Here is a 12700-nt window from a genome sequence, read left to right on the forward strand (position 1 = left end):
ACTGGAGATGAGGTGACAGCCTTCACCCTTGGCGCTTCTTCTGGTGTACACTTTCCCTTGACGCTTCATCCGGTGTACACTTTCCCTTGACGCTTCATCCGGTGTGCACTTTCCCTCTTTCATCCGGTGTACACTTTCCCTTGGCGCTTCTTCTGGTGTACACTTTCAAGCTTCATCCGGTGTACACTTTCAAGCTTCATCCGGTGTACACTTTCCCTTGACGCTTCATCCGGTGTACACTTTCCCTTGACGCTTCATCCGGTGTACACTTTCCCTCTTTCATCCGGTGTGTGTACACTTTCCCTTGACGCTTCATCCGGTGTACACTTTCCCTTGAAGCTTCATCTTGTACACTTTCCCTTGACGCTTCATCCGGTGTACACTTTCCCTTGACGCTTCATCCGGTGTACACTTTCTCTTGACGCTTCATCCGGTGTACACTTTCCCTTGATGCTTCATCAGGTGTACACTTTCCCTTGACGTTTCATCTGGTGTACACTTTCCCCTGACGCTTCATCTGGTGTACACTTTCCCTTGACGTTTCATCTGGTGTACACTTTCCCTTGATGCTTCATCCGATGTACACTTTCCCTTGACGCTTCATCCGGTGTACACTTTCCCTTGACGCTTTATCCGGTGTACACTTTCCCTTGACGCTTCATCCGGTGTACACTTTCCCTTGACGCTTCATCAGGTGTACACTTTCCCTTGACGCTTCTTAAGTGTACACTTTCCCTTGACGCTTCATCCGGTGTGCACTTTCCCTTGAAACTTCATCGTGTACACTTTCCCTTGACACTTCATCCGGTGTACACTTTCCCTTGAAGCTTCATCGTGTACACTTTCCCTTGTCACTTCATCCGGTGTGCACTTTCCCTTGAAACTTCATCGTGTACACTTTCCCTTGACACTTCATCCGGTGTACACTTTCCCTTGAAGCTTCATCGTGTACACTTTCCCTTGTCACTTCATCCGGTGTGCACTTTCCCTTGAAGCTTCATCGTGTACACTTTCCCTTGTCACTCCTTCCGGTGTGCACTTTCCCTTTTTCATCCGGTGTACACTTTCCCTTGAAGCTTCATCCTATGTGTACTTTCCCTCGACGCTTCATCCGGTGTACACTTTCCCTTGATGCTTCATCAGGTGTACACTTTCCCTTGAAGCTTCATCGTGTACACTTTCCCTTGACGCTTCATCCGGTGTGCACTTTCCCTCTTTCATCCGGTGTACACTTTCCGTTGACGCTTCATCCGTTGTACACTTTCCCTTGACGCTTCATCCGGTGTGCACTTTCCCTCTTTCATCCGGTGTACACTTTCCGTTGACGCTTCATCCGGTGTACACTTTCCCTTGAAGCTTCATCCGATGTACATTTTCCCTTGACGCTTCATCCGGTGTACACTTTCCCTTGACGCTTCATCCGGTGTACACTTTCCCTTGACGCTTCATCCGGTGTACACTTTCCCTTGACGCTTCATCCGGTGTACACTTTCCCTTAAAGCTTCATTTCATCCGGTGTACACTTTCCCTTGAAGCTTCATCCGGTGTACACTTTCCCTTGATGCTTCATCCGGTCTACACTTTCCCTTGACGCTTCATCCGGTGGGCACTTTCCCTCTTTCATCCGGTGTACACTTTCCCTTGACGCTTCATCCGGTGTACACCTTCCCTTGAAGCTTCATTTCATCCGGTGTACACTTTCCCTTGAAGCTTCATTTCATCCGGTGTACACTATCCCTTGAAGCTTCATTTCATCCGGTGTACACTTTCCCTTGACGCTTCATCCGGTGTACACTTTCCCTTGACGCTTCATCCGGTGTACATTTTCCCTTGACGATTCATCCGGTGTACACTTTCCCTTGAAGCTTCATCCGGTGTACACTTTCCCTTGAAGCTTCATCCGGTGTACACTTTCCCATGACACTTCGTCCAGTGTGCACTTTCCCTTGACGCTTCATCCGGTGTGTACTTTCCCTCTTTCATCCTGTGTACAGTTTCCCTTGACGCTTCATTAGGTGTACACTTTCCCTTGATGCTTCATCCGGTGGGCACTTTCCCTCTTTTATCCGGTGTACACTTTCCCTTGATGCTTCATCCGGTGTGCACTTTCCCTCTTTCATCCGGTGTACACTTTCCCTTGACGCTTCATCAGGTGTACACTTTCCCTTGATGCTTCATCCGGTGGGCACTTTCCCTCTTTTATCCGGTGTACACTTTCCCTTGACGCTCCATCCGGTGTGCACTTTCCCTTGACGCTTCATCCGGTGTACACTTTCCCTTGAAGCTTCATTTCATCCGGTGTACACTTTCCCTTGACGCTTCATCCGGTGTACACTTTCCCTTGATGCTTCATCCGGTGTACACTTTCCCTTGAAGCTTCATCCGGTGTACACTTTCCCTTGAAGCTTCATCCGGTGTACACTTTCCCTTGACGCTTCATCCGGTGTACACTTTCCCTTGACACTTCATCCGGCATGCACTTTCCCTTGAGGCTTCATCCGGTGTGCACTTTCCCTCTTTCATCCGGTGTACACTTTCCCTTGAAGCTTCATCCGGTGTACACTTTCCCTTGACGCTTCATCCGGTGTACACTTTCCCTTGAAGCTTCATTTCATCCGGTGTACACTTTCCCTTGACGCTTCATCCGGTGTACAATTTCCCTTGACGCTTCATCCGGTGGGCACTTTCCCTCTTTCATCCGGTGTACACTTTCCCTTGACGCTTCATCCGGTGTACACCTTCCCTTGAAGCTTCATTTCATCCGGTGTACACTTTCCCTTGAAGCTTCATTTCATCCGGTGTACACTTTCCCTTGAAGCTTCATTTCATCCGGTGTACACTTTCCCTTGACGCTTCATCCTGTGTACACTTTCCCTTGACGTTTCATCCGGTGTACACTTTCCCTTGAAGCTTCATCCGGTGTACACTTTCCCTTGAAGCTTCATCCGGTGTACACTTTCCCATGACACTTCGTCCAGTGTGCACTTTCCCTTGACGCTTCATCCGGTGTGTACTTTCCCTCTTTCATCCGGTGTACACTTTCCCTTGACGCTACACTTTCCCTTGATGCTTCATCCGGTGGGCACTTTCCCTCTTTTATCCGGTGTACACTTTCCCTTGACGCTTCATCCGGTGTGCACTTTCCCTCTTTCATCCGGTGTACACTTTCCCTTGACGCTTCATCAGGTGTACACTTTCCCTTGATGCTTCATCCGGTGGGCACTTTCCCTCTTTTATCCGGTGTACACTTTCCCTTGACGCTCCATCCGGTGTACACTTTCCCTTGACGCTCCATCCGGTGTGCACTTTCCCTTGACGCTTCATCCGGTGTACACTTTCCCTTGATGCTTCATCCGGTGTACACTTTCCCTTGAAGCTTCATCCGGTGTACACTTTCCCTTGAAGCTTCATCCGGTGTACACTTTCCCTTGATGCTTCATCCGGTGTACACTTTCCCTTGGCGTTTCATCCGGTGTACACTTTCCCTTGACACTTCATCCGGCATGCACTTTCCCTTGAGGTTTCATCCGGTGTGCACTTTCCCTCTTTCATCCGGTGTACACTTTCCCTTGAAGCTTCATCCGGTGTACACTTTCCCTTGACGCTTCATCCGGTGTACACTTTCCCTTGACGTTTCATCCGGTGTACACTTTCCCTTGACACTTCATCCGGCATGCACTTTCCCTTGAGGCTTCATCCGGTGTACACTTTCCCTCTTTCATCCGGTGTACACTTTCCCTTGACGCTTCATCCGGTGTACACTTTCTCTTGACGCTTCATCCAATGTACACTTTCCCTCTTACCAGAGCTGTGTCGATGTTGTTCAGTTTTCTCCCCTATTCCTCACTCTGTTGCTGTACTCAAATCTTTTCTAATTCAAACTCTAGTCTTAGTTTTATCACTCTCTGGACCCACAGCTCATGATACGTAATCTGAAGAAACCTGCAGCGGGGCACACGGGACACGCGCAACGGGTACCCAGGGCGGTTGACTTATCCCAAGTGTCAGCTCAAAGGTGGATCCTGGCGAGAGTTTACATCACATTCCATGAAATATTAATATGCATTTGTAAAGCGCACAGCTACCTCCGGAGAGGTGTCTCGGTGCTGGGGGCCCGCGGGAAGATAAAGCCAGCTACTGCCCAGAGTCACATGGTGCTGGGTTAACCTGCCGCCGGAGCCAGGAATCGAACCATGAACCCTGTGGTCCGGAGTCAGGCACCCTGGCCGCTGCGCCACACCTCTTCCACGCTCCAGTTTGCACTTGTGGGAGGTTCCCACATTCTGATGCCATCCATCTTACAACAGGATGGTGAGACGCTAGAACAAGGCTGGAAGCGGTGCCTGTCCCTAGCCCGGGGCCTTCTACATCCCTGTCTGGCATCGAAGGAAGCACCTTCGCTGTACGTTCACTCTATCAGTACTTGCATAATGACGTTCTTGCTTTTACACAACCAAGTCAGCTCATCTACTGACTGCGGCACCAGCACTGGCTCTTCACCTGGTGTCACCTTCTCCTGTAGGTTTGCTAGACTCTGTGGGTGATACTATGTGCCTGTAGCTGAAGTTTACACCGCTTCCCCAACAACGAGGGCCTTTTCTCTAGTCCCTTAGGCAGGTGGTGCTCACTGGGCACTTTAACACTTAATGATGGTTAGGGAACGCTTGGACAGGTCAGAAAAAGTCAAAATAAAGGGTGGTACATCTTTTCTTATTATCACACCAGAGTCTTCCTTGAATACAGATTAAGGGCAGAGTTTGAAGATAACTCTACACTAGCAGAGTTGAGACTGTCCGAGCGAACAATAAAAGGTTTCCCCTGACCACGAGAATGCAAAGCAACTAGGGGGAAACACAAGGTGGCATCGAACAGAAAAAGAAAAAAGAGGCATGGCGCTCCTGCGGATTACCCAGATCCATTCATCTTCCCACACTGTAGGCGAGTTCTCATCACAGGTGGACACAGCGATAGATGAGGAGACCTTTGACCACTCTTGGTGCTTTGGTCAAGAGCCAGGCTGATACCCTTGGAATGCGCACAAGGATAGAAGGCCGATATCCTTGGAATGCGCACGAGGATGGAAGGCCGATACCCTCGGTATGCACAAGAGAATGGAAGGCCAATACCCTCTGTATGCGCACGAGGATGGAAGGCCGATACCCTCGGTATGCACAACAGGATGGAAGGCCGATACCCTTGGAATGCGCACGAGGATGGAAGGCGGATACCCTCGGTATGCACAGGAGGATGGAAGGCCGATACCCTTGAAATGCACACAAGGCCGATACCCTCAGTATGTGCACGAAGATGGAAGGCCGATACCCTTGGAATGCGCACGTGGATGGAAGGCCGATACCCTCGGTATGCACAAGAGGATGGAAGGCCGATACCCTCTGTATGCGCAAGAGGATGGAAGGCTGATACCCTTGGAATGCGCATGTGGATGGAAGGCCGATATCCTTGGAATGCGCATGAGGATGGAAGGCCGATACCCTTGGAATGCGCACGAGGATGGAAGGCCAATACCCTTGGAATGCACAAGAGAATGGAAGGCCGATACCCTCTGTATGCGCACGAGGATGGAAGTCCGATACCCTCGTTATGCACAACAGGATGGAAGGCCAATACCCTTGGAATGCGCACGAGGATGGAAGGCCGATACATTTGGAATGCACACGTGGATGGAAGGCCGATACCCTCAGTATGCGCACAAGGATGGAAGGCTGATACCCTCGGTATGCACAAGAGGATGGAGGGCTGATACCCTTGGAATGCGCACGTGGATGGAAGGCCGATACCCTCAGTATGCACAAGAGGATGGAAGGCCGATACCCTTGGAATGCACACAAGGCCGATACCCTCAGTATGCGCACGAGGATGGAAGGCCGATACCCTTGGAATGCGCACGAGGATAGAAGGCCGATACCCTCGGTATGCACAAGAGGATGGAAGGCCCATACCCTCTGTATGCGCACGAGGATGGAAGGCCAATACCCTTGGAATGCGCACGTGGATGGAAGGCCGATACCCTTGGAATGCGCATGAGGATGGAAGGCCGATACCCTTGGAATGCGCACGAGGATGGAAGGCCGATACCCTTGGAATGCGCACGAGGATGGAAGGCCGATACCCTTGGAATGCGCACGAGGATGGAAGGCCGATATCCTTAAAATTCGCACAAGGATGGAAGGCTGATACCCTCAGTATGCGCACGAGGATGGAAGGCTGATACCCTTAGAATGCGCACGTGGTTGGAAGGCCGATATCTTTAGAATGTGCATAAGGATGGAAGGCTGATACCCTCTTTATGCTCATGAAAAGGGAAGACTGATACCCTTGGACTGCGCACGAGGATGGAAGGCCGATGCCCTTGATTTGGGCACGAGGATGGAAGGCCGATACCCTTGGAATGCACACGAGGATGGAACGCTGATACCCTTGGAATGCGCACGAGGATGGAAGGCCGATACCCTTGGAATGCGCACAAGGATGGAAGGCTGATACCCTTGGAATGCGCACGTGGATGGAAGGCCGATACCCTCAGTATGCACACGAGGATGGAAGGCTGATACCCTTGATATGTGCCTGAGGATGGAAGGCTCATACCCTTCGTACACACACAAGGACAGAAGGCTGAGGATGGATGGCTGATACCCTTGGAATGCGCATGAGGATGGAATGCTAATACCCTCTGTATGCACCAGAGGATGGAAGGCCGATACCTTTGGTATACGCACGAGGATGGAAAGCTGATACCCTCGGGGTGCACACCAAGAAGGAAGGCAGATACCCTCAGTACACACACAAGGATGGATGGCTGATACCCTCAGTATGCGCACAAGGAAGGAAGGCTGATACCCTCAGTATGCGCACAAGGATGGATGGTCAATACCCTCAGTATGCGCACGAGGATGGAAGGCTGATACCCTTGGAATGCGCACGTGGATGGAAGGCCTATACCCTCGGTATGCACAAGAGGATGGAAGGCTGATACCCGTGGAATGCGCACTTGGATGGAAGGCTGATATCCTTAGTATGTGCACAAGGATGGAAGGCTATACCCTCTATATGCTCATGAAAAGGGAAGACCGATACCCTTGGAATACACACGAGGATGGATGGCTGATACCCTCGGGATGCGCATGAGGATAGAAGGCTGATACCCTTGATATGCGCATGAGGATGGAAGGCTCATACCCTTGGTATACGCACAAGGACAGAGGGCTGATACTCTTGGAATGCACAGGAGGATGGATGGCTGATACCCTCGGTATGCACAAGAGGATGGAAGGCTGATATCCTTAGAATGCGCACAAGGATGGAAGGCTGATACCCTCAGTATGCGCACAAGCATGGAAGACTGATACCCTTGGAATGCGCACGAGGATGGAAGGCCGATACCCTCAGTATGCTCATGAAAAGGGAAGACTGATACCCTTGGAATACACACAAGGATGGAAGGCTGATACCCTCGGGATGCGCACGAGGATAGAAGGCTGATACCCTTGATATGCGCATGAGGATGGAAGGCTCATACCCTTGTTATACGCACGAGGACAGACGGCTGGTACGCGCAGAAGGACGGAAGGCTGATACTCTTGGAATGCACAGGAGGATGGATGGCTGATACCCTCGGTATGCACAAGAGGATGGAAGGCTGATACCCTTGGAATGCACAAGAGGATGGAAGGTTGATACCCTCAGTATGCACCCGAGGATAGAAGGCTAATAGCCTCAGTAGGCACCCGAGGATGGAAGGCTGATACCTTTGGTATGCGCACGAGGATGGAAGGCTGAGACCCTCGGTATACGCACGAGGATGGAAGGCTGATATCGTTGGTGTACACACAAGGATAGAAGGCTGATACCCTATGTATGAGCACGAGGATGGAAAGCTGATCCCATCGGGATGCGCAAAATGATGGAAGGCGGATACCCTCGGGATGCACACAAGGACGGAAGGCCGATACCCTCTGAATGCTCATGGGAAATGAAGGCCGATACCCTCAGTATGCACACAAGAATGGAAGGCTGATACCCTCAGTACGCGCTCAAGGATGGATGGCTGAAACCCTCAGTATGCGCACAAAGAAGGAAGGCTGATACTCTTGGGATGCACATGAGGATGGAAGGCCGATACCCTCAGTAGGCGCACAAGGGTGGAAGACATACCCTCGGGTGCACATGAGGATGGAAGGCTGATACCTTTGGAATGCGCATGAGGATGGAAGGGTGTTACCCTTGGTAAGTGCGCGAGGATGGAATACCTTCGGTATGCTCACGAGGATGGAAGGCTGATATGCTTGGTGTAAGCACAAGGATGGAAGGCCCCGATATCACAATTCCAATAAACTCAAGAGAAAAGACACAATTTTCAAGCAACAGGGGTTTTAAAAATAGCAATAGTTTATTCTAGAAACTACATTTGTCGATATAAAACAATAATATCTCAATGGAGATTAAATATATACAAACAGGCAATGTGAATTAGGGCAGGAGCCATTAAAGTCAGTTGGCCATGGAAAAATGCCTGAAAGATTATTAATTATCTACAAAGTGCAATAAAGCCCAAGTGCAGCGCAGTACATCAGAGTATTCCAGTATCGAGAAGAGAGGCGCTCCTCTGCGCAGAAAGTGATGCGGCGGGGGTCTGATGAAGAAGTGACGGCCTCAGCCGGCTCAGCACTGGCGCGCAATCATCTTTGATGTCCAGACTTAGATGTTTCTCACTCTGAAGTGGGAGTCCAACATTTGATGATGTTTTCTTTGCACCAAAAACATTCAGCATGCTTTTTCTGAGAATATATTCTTGATTCTCTACTGCAACAATGCTGGCCTAGGTCACTGCCTCCCCTCTCCTGAGGACCATCACTGCAGGGATTCAGGATTAGAGTAACCCAGCTGCTGTACTTAGACCTTCCTGCCAAAGCAACATTCAAACTAAAGTCTGTATCAACTAAATGGCCTCTTACATACTCTACCCAATGCGCTGCGCTCGAGGTCTCAGTGCCGAAGGATCCATAGAAATGAACCGTGAATGGGACTGGTGTTGAGTTTTCACTCTTGATTCAAGCAGGTGGTCCCACAGGTGATGACATCCTTTCACTAACAGGTGACCCTTGGTGTATTCAGTGGGCATACTGGACGTCTTTCTCTGAAGTTTAAGTATGAATCGCCCTGCTCAAGAAAGACGCTCTCTTTCAGACCCTTTGAAGCCTTACAATGCCCAGCTCTCCTGTGGTGCACCATTCTTCTTCCTCCCCGTTCTTCGGAGTGCTTTCTCCTGCTTTTGCCATGTTTTCACTGCATTCTCCTTCCTTTCCCCCTATTTTTCGGAGTGCTTTCTCCTGCTTTTGCCATGTTTTCACTGCATTCTCCTTCCTCCTGACCCCCCCCCCGTTTTTCTGAGTGATTACTCCTGCTTTTGCCTCATTTTCTACTGCTTTCTCTGCGAAGCAGCTAGCAGCTCCAGGGCCTCGAGACCCTCACGGGTGATCTGCCGTGCCATATAAATCTTGATAGATTGACAAGGACTGTTGGCAACTGGTGACAAGAGGCCAAAAGGATTCCATTTGTGGGTTTTAGGAACATAAGGTTCAGGATTTTTCAAGAAAATAACCTTTTAGAATTCTTGCAATCCTAGATCAGACTATCCTTGACTCATGGAAAGACAGAGCATTTTGGGGAATATTGCTTTAACACTCTGTCCTAACAGGTTTGCCTGTCCATCTTCCTGGTGTCCCCCGTACACTGGTGATGTGCAGTTTGCGGGTGCTCTTTTCTCTGTGCACGACTAAAGGTTTCCAACTTCTTCTCTAGTTAATTGCAGCTTATTCATTTGGTGAATTCAGTTACCAGAAAAAACATACAATAAACAGCTTGTCACTGTGGTCAGGTTAGCTCTATAGATGGTCAATAACCAATCTCGACCGGCCCTATAGAAATAATTTTCTTTCCAGCTGGATTTACATCTTCTCGTCCCTCTGCGTAAGGCAGGGACAGGAAATAAACTGCTGCTCCCTGGGCAAAGATCAAACAAAATATCCGTTTTTTTCTGATATGTGAAAATTCCTTATCTAAAGTTTTTACATTGTGTCTAGGAGGCAGGAAAGTTATTCCATAGGACGCAATACGAGTCCACATTAGGACACAATCATCTTCTTGGCAAGAAGCCCTTCCCTTTATAGGGTTGACTAGAAATAGAACATCTGTGCCTTGCCCCAGGAGCCCATCACCCTTCTTCCCTAACACACGTGCTGTAAAAAGGTACTCTGGCACCATGAATTACCTCCTCTTTAGCAATCGTTTGGTGTTGTTAGATAATATATTTCAGAGGCAACATGGAGCCAGGAGCCAGCCAGACAGGAGACGATCAAATGCAAGAAGGAAAAGGCCAAAAGACAGGACTTCGCAATCTACACTCAGGAACTAAAGCAAAATCCTCACCGACATGAGAATTGCTCTGGCCTCCCTTAAATTCAGAAAGAAATGGAAGACATATCTCTTCAAAGAGTACTATCAGCCCGTAAATAGACACTTCCAGTTGCCACCTTCAATTGTAAACCATTTGAATTAGGGGTGGGCGGAATTTGCGTAGTTGCACTAAGCAAAGCTCCACGAAATGGTATAAAATCTCCGCGAGCACGCAGAGTTCTTGTTCCGCCCGTTCACGATGCTTTTTTCCTGTTCGCAAACGCTGTTCGCGTGCTGGGGGGGAAATATCTCGCCAACACGCATTTTGAAAGCACATACAAGCAAATAAATCCGCGATGCCGCGGATCGCAGAATTTTTGGTAACTCTGCGTTCTCCGTGGAACGCAAAATTACTCAAATTCCGCGAGCGGAACGGAATTTACCGCTCAGGCCTAATATGAATCGTATCCGAGGGCCTTCGCCTCCTGCATCAGTCCATTGTTTTCTAAATAGGTTTGTGCTACTGAAATCCCAGTGACACAGATACATTATTCATACACCACTGGGCGAACTAAGGTACACTCCAGCCCCTCTGTTCCCATTGGGTCTTTATCATTTGAGGAGCCAGGAGTAATTTCCTGCACTTTCATGATCCCAACACGCCCTTGGTTTCCGGAAATATTTCCTCGGTTTCCTCCAGGAGCCTACTGCTATTCCCCGAGGCAAGCTGAGGATTCCTCAGAGCATTCACCTTTTGTTGAGCTTGGTTTTACAGAACTGAGTTTCTGTGTTCCACCTTACGAATGTCTGTTTCTACAGTCACATGGGCCTTTTTTGGAACATTTGTGGTCACATGTAAATGTAAATGTACAGATATTTATATAGCGCAAATCACCAACCGGTCTCTAAGCGCTTGCTTAGGGAACCCGTCCTGGTATTCCCCTGTGAGATAACCCAGCAGGGCATCCACAAGGTGAAAGCCAGGCATCCTGCCGCGAGGGGCCATTGTGGAGATTAAGCAAGCTATTGCCCAGAGTCGCAGAGTGTGAACCCATGAATCGAGTATGCACTGGAGCGAGAATTATCGAGTCCATGGACAATTTATGGACTCAAGACCCAGCCGAGCAGGGAATCGAACCCTGGTCCCAGGCTGACCTCTGCTTCCAGGTCTGCCTACTCTAACCAGTGAGCCACACTTCTCCACATATTCATCAGCTTTCTGTCGACCTTCTTAGGTTTATGAACTTTGGAACAAGCATTTATGATGTGCTGGCAGGAGTGACTTTCACCGACACTGGTTCATCTTGTTTCCCATCAAACCATTTCTATTGCTTCTCTCCCACATTTACAGACGTCTCCACCGTCGGGGTGGGGGGGGAGAGGGGAGGGGATGAAAACATTTCTGAGCAGTGCCCGAAACATACTCCTCAGATACTCCTCTGGAGTCTTGCTCCAGCTTCTATTACGTGTGCCGTAAGAGGCACCGCAACATGTTCTAGCCTCTGTATCCTGTGCAGGAAATCAACCAATAGGAACAGCAGCCTAGTGCTCCTCCTCCAACCACAGTATCACATGCATCATTCCGAAGACACTGAAACAATCTTTAACGTCATTACCAATTACAAGTTACTTGGGATTTCTTGTGAGAATGGAGACAACTATTTGCCGTGGTATGGTGGCCTCTCGCCTTGTCTTCGTTGTGTACTGCTGGAGCACACAGGCATGTTTCCAGGGCCTAAACACACAACTGACCGAGCTGCTTGAGGGGCATGTTCCCCAGAAGAAGCTCTCTCAGGAGCAAGCCTTACATTTTCAACTCTGTAGCCAATCACGATGTGCCTTAACTGTAGATTAGATTCCTTTCCTTCATTTCTACTTATTTACAGTCTCTAATATTCAGGGTTCTTCTTGGAGACATCTCTTGTCTTTTTTCAAAACAGGGTGTGGCTGGGCCTCCCTGGACAGTTGTAAATCTACGGTCAGGTTTTACGTTTTTGTCTTCAAAGACGTCTTCCAATGGCACAAGCAAGGGACAGTTTTCAGGCTCCTTCTGCCAACGTTGCTCCTGTTTCTTCCTTGTCGTGCTCCGTACTTGCGGTCGGGGGGTGTTAAAGTTCTCAAAATGTATGTTTTGTTCTATTTTTTGCAATGGGCCCTACTGATGCACTGTCATCTGACTTACCAATGCGTTGTTTTGTTTTTTGTGATCTATCCATTGTACTGTACTTTGTTGCGTTTCCGTGTCGAAGCAGGACTGATAAGGATGCAGAGATTCTTGGATTTAAGA

This window comes from Triturus cristatus, chromosome 12 (assembly GCF_964204655.1).
Source record: "Triturus cristatus chromosome 12, aTriCri1.1, whole genome shotgun sequence".
NCBI classification, from domain to species: domain Eukaryota; kingdom Metazoa; phylum Chordata; class Amphibia; order Caudata; family Salamandridae; genus Triturus; species Triturus cristatus.